Source organism: Dipodomys merriami, unplaced genomic scaffold (genome assembly GCF_024711535.1).
Source record: "Dipodomys merriami isolate MVZ:Mamm:240054 unplaced genomic scaffold, mDipMer1.0.p SCAF_1, whole genome shotgun sequence".
Taxonomy (NCBI): Eukaryota; Metazoa; Chordata; class Mammalia; order Rodentia; family Heteromyidae; genus Dipodomys; species Dipodomys merriami.
The window spans coordinates 25,453,316-25,461,220 of record NW_027202270.1 but is presented as its reverse complement, the minus strand read 5'-3'; the positions used below and the strand labels follow the sequence as shown (position 1 = coordinate 25,461,220).

At 39.7% G+C, this 7,905-nt stretch overlaps 1 non-coding gene across 1 annotated transcript; it reads right to left on the bottom strand.

The window, feature by feature from the left end:
- Positions 1 to 222: 222 nt before the first annotated feature.
- LOC138835129 (small nucleolar RNA SNORA65) lies at positions 223 to 354 on the bottom strand. The gene has a single exon (XR_011374463.1). It is a non-coding gene; the product is annotated as a small nucleolar RNA SNORA65 (small nucleolar RNA).
- Between the last annotated feature and the right edge of the window lie 7,551 nt (positions 355 to 7,905).

Below are 7,905 nucleotides of genomic sequence, written 5' to 3'. Positions count from 1 at the left end.
TTCAGCTCAAGGATAGCACTCTACCACTTGAGCCACTGCTCCACTTCCCATTTTACTAGAGACAAGAGACTCACAGACTTTCCTTCCCTGGGCTGGCTTTGAACCACAATCCTCATATCTCGGCCTCCTAAGTAGCTAGGATTACAGGTGTGAGCCACCAGCACCTGGCTATATTCATTTTTGTAGAAGAAAAGTCATTTATTTATTTATTTTTTCTTTCAGGACTGTCCTCATGCTTTTGGCACAGAATCATCCACATGAAGAACAACCCTGTTTCCTAAAAGCTGGGGTTTATTATTAGCTCACCACTGGATTGCACCAGCCAACTGAAAACTGATCAGGTGCAGTGGCGGGTGGTTAGAAGTCATTTATTTTTTGCAATTTTTCCATTTGATAGTTAAAATGTACTGTTCTTTTCCCACTAAATGCAAAATAGTCCATGATTTAAAATAGCTCTGCATATTTTGCCCTGCTCTCTGCTCTGATCCGGCATTGGGGGCTGGGATGACTGTGACCCCTCCTCATTCAGGAAGTGTCAGGGATTGTCACTTCGCCAGGAAAGAATCGATTGCTTCTGAGCCCTTCTTACCTGAATACCTCAAAGCACTTCATAGCTCTTAACTCATTGAAAGTCTCATTAAGGTGCATGTTTGGTTGTAAAGACTTTTCACTTTTCATAGTTCTACAAATAAATGATCACTGGCAGCTAAGAAATGATGAGGAACTCTGGAACAAAGTGGGGTCTGAGAACAATTGCAAGGCCACAGCATGACACACGATGCAAGTTCCTGGCACCGGATATTGTCAAGATTCCCATTCAGAGACAACACCTGCTTATATCTTGTGGCATGTGCCCACCAGTGACCGGGGCACTGCGCTCCCAAAACATGGGCCTGAACAGAGCCAGATGCAAGTTGTAAGTTCATTTCTACTCCTAACTACCAAGCATAGCAAACAACTTGGTGTAACTTCCAAATGTTTTTCCCCTGTTTGATTACAGTGGAACCAACTAGATCTTAACAGCTTTTCATCTCAACAATAATATTGATGGAATCCCTTTTATACAAGGCTTATATTTGAGAAGTGATTGTTTACTGTAATAGCTTATCCACCTGGCTTTAATATTTTCCTGGTAACAAGTCTAGGTGGAGATGAGAAATAAATAAAAACAAAGCACACCTTATAGTGGGACATGAAAAAATTACTAGAAAATGACCAAGTATCTCGACTAAGATGTCTAAAAGACATATCCAGGTCTTTGTTCTGTAACTCATTCTCCAGGCATTAGACATATCCAGGTCTTTGTTCTGTAACTCATTCTCCAGGCATTAGTTTTTCTTGAAGTATGGTACTAGGAGTTACCTAGTTGCTTGAGTCCAAATCCATAGAACCACCCTTTGGCTCTTCTCTTCATTTCACTCTCCAATTCAGCCCTTCTGAAGTATCTCCTTATTCTCCTGCCTTTCTATTCTTTTCCACTGTATAGCAGATCCATGGTCTGTCAGTCATCTCTCACTTGAACAAGACAATGACTCCTAAACTTAATCACCTGTGTTACTCTACCCTTACTACTGACTCTTTTCTCCACGGCAGCCAGGTGGAATAAAGAGTCTTGTTAACCAGCCTCTAAGATAATTTACATTTTTTCACACTTTCATTAACAATAACCTCATAGTTTTTCCCTGATAAAGTGTCCCAGAGTCCATCATATAGAGGCTCTTAGATATTTGGTATAGCAGTATCCGTACTTACATGTGCCAGGGGACTGAAAGAAAAGGTAAAAGAGTTGTCTACCTCATATCAGCTAACATAGCTTACATATTTAGTGACAGTGCATTTTTCTGCAGTGAGTAGTTTAATTGTAAGCTTTTTTTGGTGATTCCAAAATTTGCACCATAACTAGTGCTTCAACAGCTCATAAAATAGCCTTTAAGTCACCTGATAGCTTTCTTACAATTTCCTCACATTCCCCATCCCATCACTGGCCTTCATTCAGTGGTCATTAAATTATTTTTATTATGGTTGAGGACATTACATTTTTGGGGGAGTCATTTTTAAGTGTTCATTTAAAACTGCTTTACAGTTACAAATAATAATATGAGCCTTCCTTCCTTCCTTCCTTCCTTCCTTCCTTCCTTCCTTCCTTTCTTTTCTTCTTTACCAAGGAGAACCTTACTGGAGAAAAATTAACCAGTTTTAGGATTTTTCTTATTCTAATAATTGCCAGAAAAACAGAGATCATATAAATGGCTCTAGCTCTACTACCTGAATTAGAAGAAATGTTTTCAAACCTCTTAGAGTCAAAATTGGCATTGAGTTTACTACTGCTGTTAGGTTTTTGGTGTGTGTGTGTGTGTGTGTGTGTGTGTGTGTGTGTGTGTGTGTGTTTAATGTTTCACCTTGTGTGTTTGAGTAAAACACTTTTGCTACATTCAGTCAGGTGATGTCACATTCCTGCTGAAAAACTGCAGAGCCATCTCCAGGAAGATTGTTAGACTGTATTTCTTACAGAAAGAATTATAATGTTTCCTTTGGAATTTAATTGATTTTTCTCCCCTAGGGATTCAGCAAAGTATCCATTTCTGGAGACATTTTGGGAAGGCATTTCTGCCACAGCACACTGCACTGTAACAAGTGCGTTGAATCAGACAGATTAGGTCTCTGCTTTTGGAGGAGCACAAATATAAATGGTGAAGGTATTCCGGGGAATGAAATGTCACTGAAGAAAACAGGATGATGTGTCTGGGCTTAGTATTACATATTTTATTTAATGTTGGATCTGGCGAGCATGAACAACAGCGGCTGAATGAAATAGAAGCCTGTCTTTTTCACACCCACTGTGCCTTCCTATTCTGATCCATCCTTCTTCTGGTCTTCACTGCCATCTTTGCATCTAAGTTCTTCCAGGTATCCTTGTTGTCATCTCTGCATTGCAGATGTTAGGAGACAGTAACAGAAACAAGAACTGTGTCCATAGGAAGAAGTCTGACTGTTTCCACTTATATCCTTCTAGCCAAACCTATGGCTACATCCAGCTGCTATCCAAGCAGGAAAAAGGAGACAGGATACAGAGTGGTCAGGTAAAGATCAGGGCTCTGTTTTGCACGTTGAAAGGGCAGACAAGAGCAAGTGATGTAGGAAGTCTTTCTCCAGGGAGCAACAATTAACCAGGAACTTGAATGACAAGCAGAATGTTTTAGCCAAGGGAAATGGCAAATACTAAGTGTTTGGTGATTTCATGGAAATTGGTTCAGTGAGCCAATTCTGTGAGTAAAGAGGAGACAAGAGGGAGATAGGTAACAGCTGGGCATGCAGACCTTTGACCATCATGGAAAGAGCACTGTTTTCACTTCTTAAAAAAATAGATTTTTTTAAAAAGAACAATTATACTGGAAATTAAACTAAAAAGAAGAAAGTTGTATGTCTTAAATGCTTCTAGAGTGCTTGAGATATAGTAGATGATAAAGAAGTTTATCAGAAATTCCTTGATTTAAATCCTGATTTCATCCCTGGTCGTTTAACAGAATGTGACAAATGATCGATTGTTCTCACTTCTGTTTGTCTATGGACAACGGGTAAAATTACATTGATCATAACTGCTTGAATGAGAAACAGATGCTGTGGTATGCCAGACACACAAGGAACATATTCTCCCACACTATAAAGGAGAAAGGATGCTTGGCTAAGCAAACTTTGTCTGAGGTCTCTTGACCAGATTAGGAATCACCACAGATGCCTGTCTTTGATCGCCCTCTGGTGGACTAGTTGGACCTAATGTTTTAAAGCTCTGACTTTTTTTTTTTTTTTTTTTTAAGAATCCTTTTCCTTCCAGTCTACTATTCATCCCTTGAAGTTTGGGCTCCCTGCTCTCCCTCTTCACATGTATCTGTGGCCATATGGTGTAATACTCTGTGCGAAGAAGGGACTCATTTGCCTTCACTTTTCCTGAAACTATTCTTCAATAAATACGAGGCACTGAGTGAAGAGCTGGATATCAAAGCTTTTGGTATTTGTTCACTTCAGCTAATGACAAGCAAGAAAGGGAAAACGCAAATGGAATGCATCTGTGCTCAAGTTTTTCTTAATGCAATTTATGCTACCTAATTTTAAAGGTCCTTTTATTGCAGTATAATATATGTACAGAAAAATACACACATTGTAGCATGTCTGCAGCTCAATAATTTTTAAGATCTGGAAGCATCCATGAAACCAGTACACAGATCAAGACATAAAACATTCCGGAAATTTGGAACCATACCCATTACTCTTTCTGTTCTTCACTCTACTCAAATGTACCCTAGTTCTAACTTGAATAGCATAGATTCCTTTTGTCTGTGTTTACGTTTTGTAAAACTGGAATCAAACAGTATGTTTCCCTTTTGTAACTGGCTTCCCCCCGTGTTATATGTGCGTTTCATCTATTAATGTTTTACCTTTTGAAATAGAGACCTAACGATACAGCTAGACTTGAGTGTTTAACTATGAAGTAAAAATGGCAAAAAAAAAAAAGACATAATCTAATGGTGACCAATGAGGGGACCATTAGACTGTTTGTTCAGATTCTTCTCTGTGATCTTTCCTCTTTGAAGATAAGGACACTAGTCACCTCTCACCTGATGGTGTAGTTGACCTGCTCTTAACTACAGAAGAAACATTACAGGATTCCAGTCAGCCTCGTGGCAAACTTCAGTTCTATTATGGAGGGACTGTGGAAGTCAGCAAGTTACTGGCTCATAGTAAATGCTTAGTAAATATTTACTGGATTAATGATTAATATTGTTACTCACTACTATGCAAGTATATTTGAATTGCTGTGTGTGTGTATGTGTGTGCCAATACTGGTGCTTGAACTCAGGGCCAGGATGCTGTCCCTTAGCTTTTTTTTTCATTCATGGTTGGTGGTCTACCACTTGAGCCATACCTCCACTTTCAGCCTTTTGCTGATTAATTGGAGATAAGAGTCTCATTGTAGCTGAGTAGCTAATGTTAGGCATAGTTACCAGTGCACAGCAAATATTTTTGAGTTATATAAATGCCAATTATTAGTACTAAAGTTGTTCTAAAAGGACTCATTTTTTCATATTTTCTAAAAGATTGTATACAGAGGCTTTGGACTTCAGCAATATCACCTCTGTATGATATTTGTTCAAAATTCTATCATCCTTTCTTTTGGTTGCTTTATTTGTTAATTTGTTTATTGGTTTGCTTTACCTTAGTTTACTTTTTTTTGTGCCAGTCCTGAGGCTTGAACATTGCCGGGGCACTGTCCCTGAACTTTTGTGTTCAAGCTATCACTCTACCACTTGAGCCATAGCTTCATTTCTGGCTTTCTGGTGACTAATTGAGTATAAGGGTCTCATAGACTTTTCTGCACTAGTTGGCTTCAAACTGTGATCCCCAGATCTCAGCTTCCTGAGTAGCTAGGATTACAGGTATGAGCCACTGGTACCTGGCTTGGCTTTGCTTTTAAGACAGGTTCTTTCTATGTAGCCCAAGCTGCTATCAAACTTACACTTCTCCTGCCTCCACTTCCTAAGTGCTAGAATTACAGGCATGTGCCACCTTGTCTGTCTGAACATGTTTGTTCATTTCTGTAACACTAGAAACTTAGGCTGCTATTAAAATACAATTGTCCTGTATTGTAATTATTCTGCATAGTATTATAGTTTTCCCTGACTTGCTAAAATGTGGCCACTGCACAGTGCTGGGCACATAGGAGACCTTCAAGAAACACTTACTGAATGAATCCATAGTAATTTGATAATATCGTAGGCTTTGGTGTCCTTAATACTTAACATGCATACAGTACTTGAGCCATAGATTTTAAATTAGTATTTGTTGATATTTCTAGACCAAGTAGTTTAATTACTCCAGACTTCAATGGAGAAATTCATGAAATCAAGGCTTATTTTTAAGCTTGCTCAGCATCACTTATTGCTAGCTAATCACTAGTTGCTAAAATAGGAAAGGAAGAGAGTATGTTCACTTCCTGTGTATAGAGACTTCCCATAGCTCCTCCACCAACATACTGTGCTGAGGGGTAGTTGAGGAATCCTTGTGTGGTGGGTGAGGGGGTTGAAGTGGCAAGCCCCTCAGCGACCAGGGCGTGGATATCATTCCCTTCTAGCTCTAGCAGAACAATATACAGCCTGATGCTTTAAGCTGCACTGTGACCCCATTGGCTGAGTGTAGCTAAGGGGGAAGGCCTTTATGGGAGAATGAGCACTGACATTTATTTGCACACTGATCTCTGTCATGCTGAGTACCCACAGGCTGGCTACATCTTTCTGAAGACGACAGGTCTTGTCAGGGTAACTAAGATTTCTGGATTCCAAAAGCCACTTTCCCCTACCCTTCAGGCTGGGGATGGGGGCAGGGTGGGGGGTAGAAAGGGGTAAGAGAATCTTCTTTAGTAGATCCAGGGTTTGGTATTATCTCTTTTTGTTTTCACCCTGCCCATATCATTATAAACAGGCTCTCTATTGAAATATTCTCAACGAATCCATCTCTTTCTTCCTGTGTTGACTGCTTCAGAAATATGAGAAAAAGTGTGAATACGGGTTTATCTCATTTGTCACACTCAAAAAATAACTTAGGATTTGATTGTGGAAGGCCATGATAGAAATGATCATGGTACAAAGTCTTTCCTTAGAAGGCAACACAGGGTAGTCTCAAGAATAGCAAGAGCAGATGTAATTATAAAAATAGCTGTCATATCACCAAGGGCTAGCCATAGTTAGGCACTGCCCCAAGTACTGTATAGGCGTTAATTCCATTAATCATCATGGCAGTCCTATGGTAAAAATACTTTTAATATCTCCTTCCAGCAGATGGGAAACGGAAGTACAATTTGTCAAACATGCTCAAGGTCAGACAGTAAGTGGAAGGTTCGGGTTCAGCCAGGGTGTTACCCAAACCTTTACCCTGTCATCGGGGCCTTGAATGTCCCCTTTTGTGGTTCTGATCAGTGTCAACTACTGCCTGCACTCTGTGAGAACAAAAGCATGTTCTCAGCCAGATGCCAGTGGCTCATGCCTGTAATTCTACTACTCAGGAAACTGAGATCTGAGGATCATGGTTTAAAGCCAGCCCAGGCAGAAAATTCCAGGAGACTCTTGTCTCTAATTAACCAGCAAAAGGCTCGAAGTGGAAGTGTGGCACAAGTGGTAGAATATCGGCCTTGAGTAAAAAAGCAAATGTTACCTAAGAGCTCGAGGCCCTAAGTTCAAGTTCCAGTATCAGCCCCACACCCAAAAAGTGTCTTTTTCTACTCACTGTCTTCATATCTCAGTAACCCATTTATTTCTGCCTGAGTTTTCACAAAGAAACTATTTTGGTTGCCATCAACAAAAACACTCTATCAATTCCATTCATTGTGTATTTTATAGATCCTAAATCTTCCTTGTCATACTTGTGATATTGGACATGGACTACTCTCTCTCCATCATGAAACTCTTTCCTTCCTTCTGAGGAGAAAAGTTCCTGGGAATCTTTTAGTATTTCAGATGTCATTCTTCGGCTGTCTTTTATAGAGAGTTGGTTTCTAGTCCTTTCTGTTCCTGTTAGCATTCTCCAAGTTTCTTCCCTAAGCCCCCTTCTCTTCTCATTCTTTGTATGACCTCATTCTCTGCATGGCTCCAACTGCTACAAATACAAAAATGGCTCAAAGGAAAGTAAATAGAAACAAATATGAGGAATTCAACATGTGTAGAGACAGTATGAGCATGTTCAATATCCTGATTCTGCCTGAGTCACTCTTGTGGAAGAACACTGTTGAATCTGGAAATTTTAATACAAAAGCTGTTGACTTCAAGTTGCCTATAGAGTATGCCTAACAGAGCAAGAAGAAAATGAGCATTTGGTAGATGAAGACTTGTGTTTAAGAAGGATCAAGATGAAAAAGCT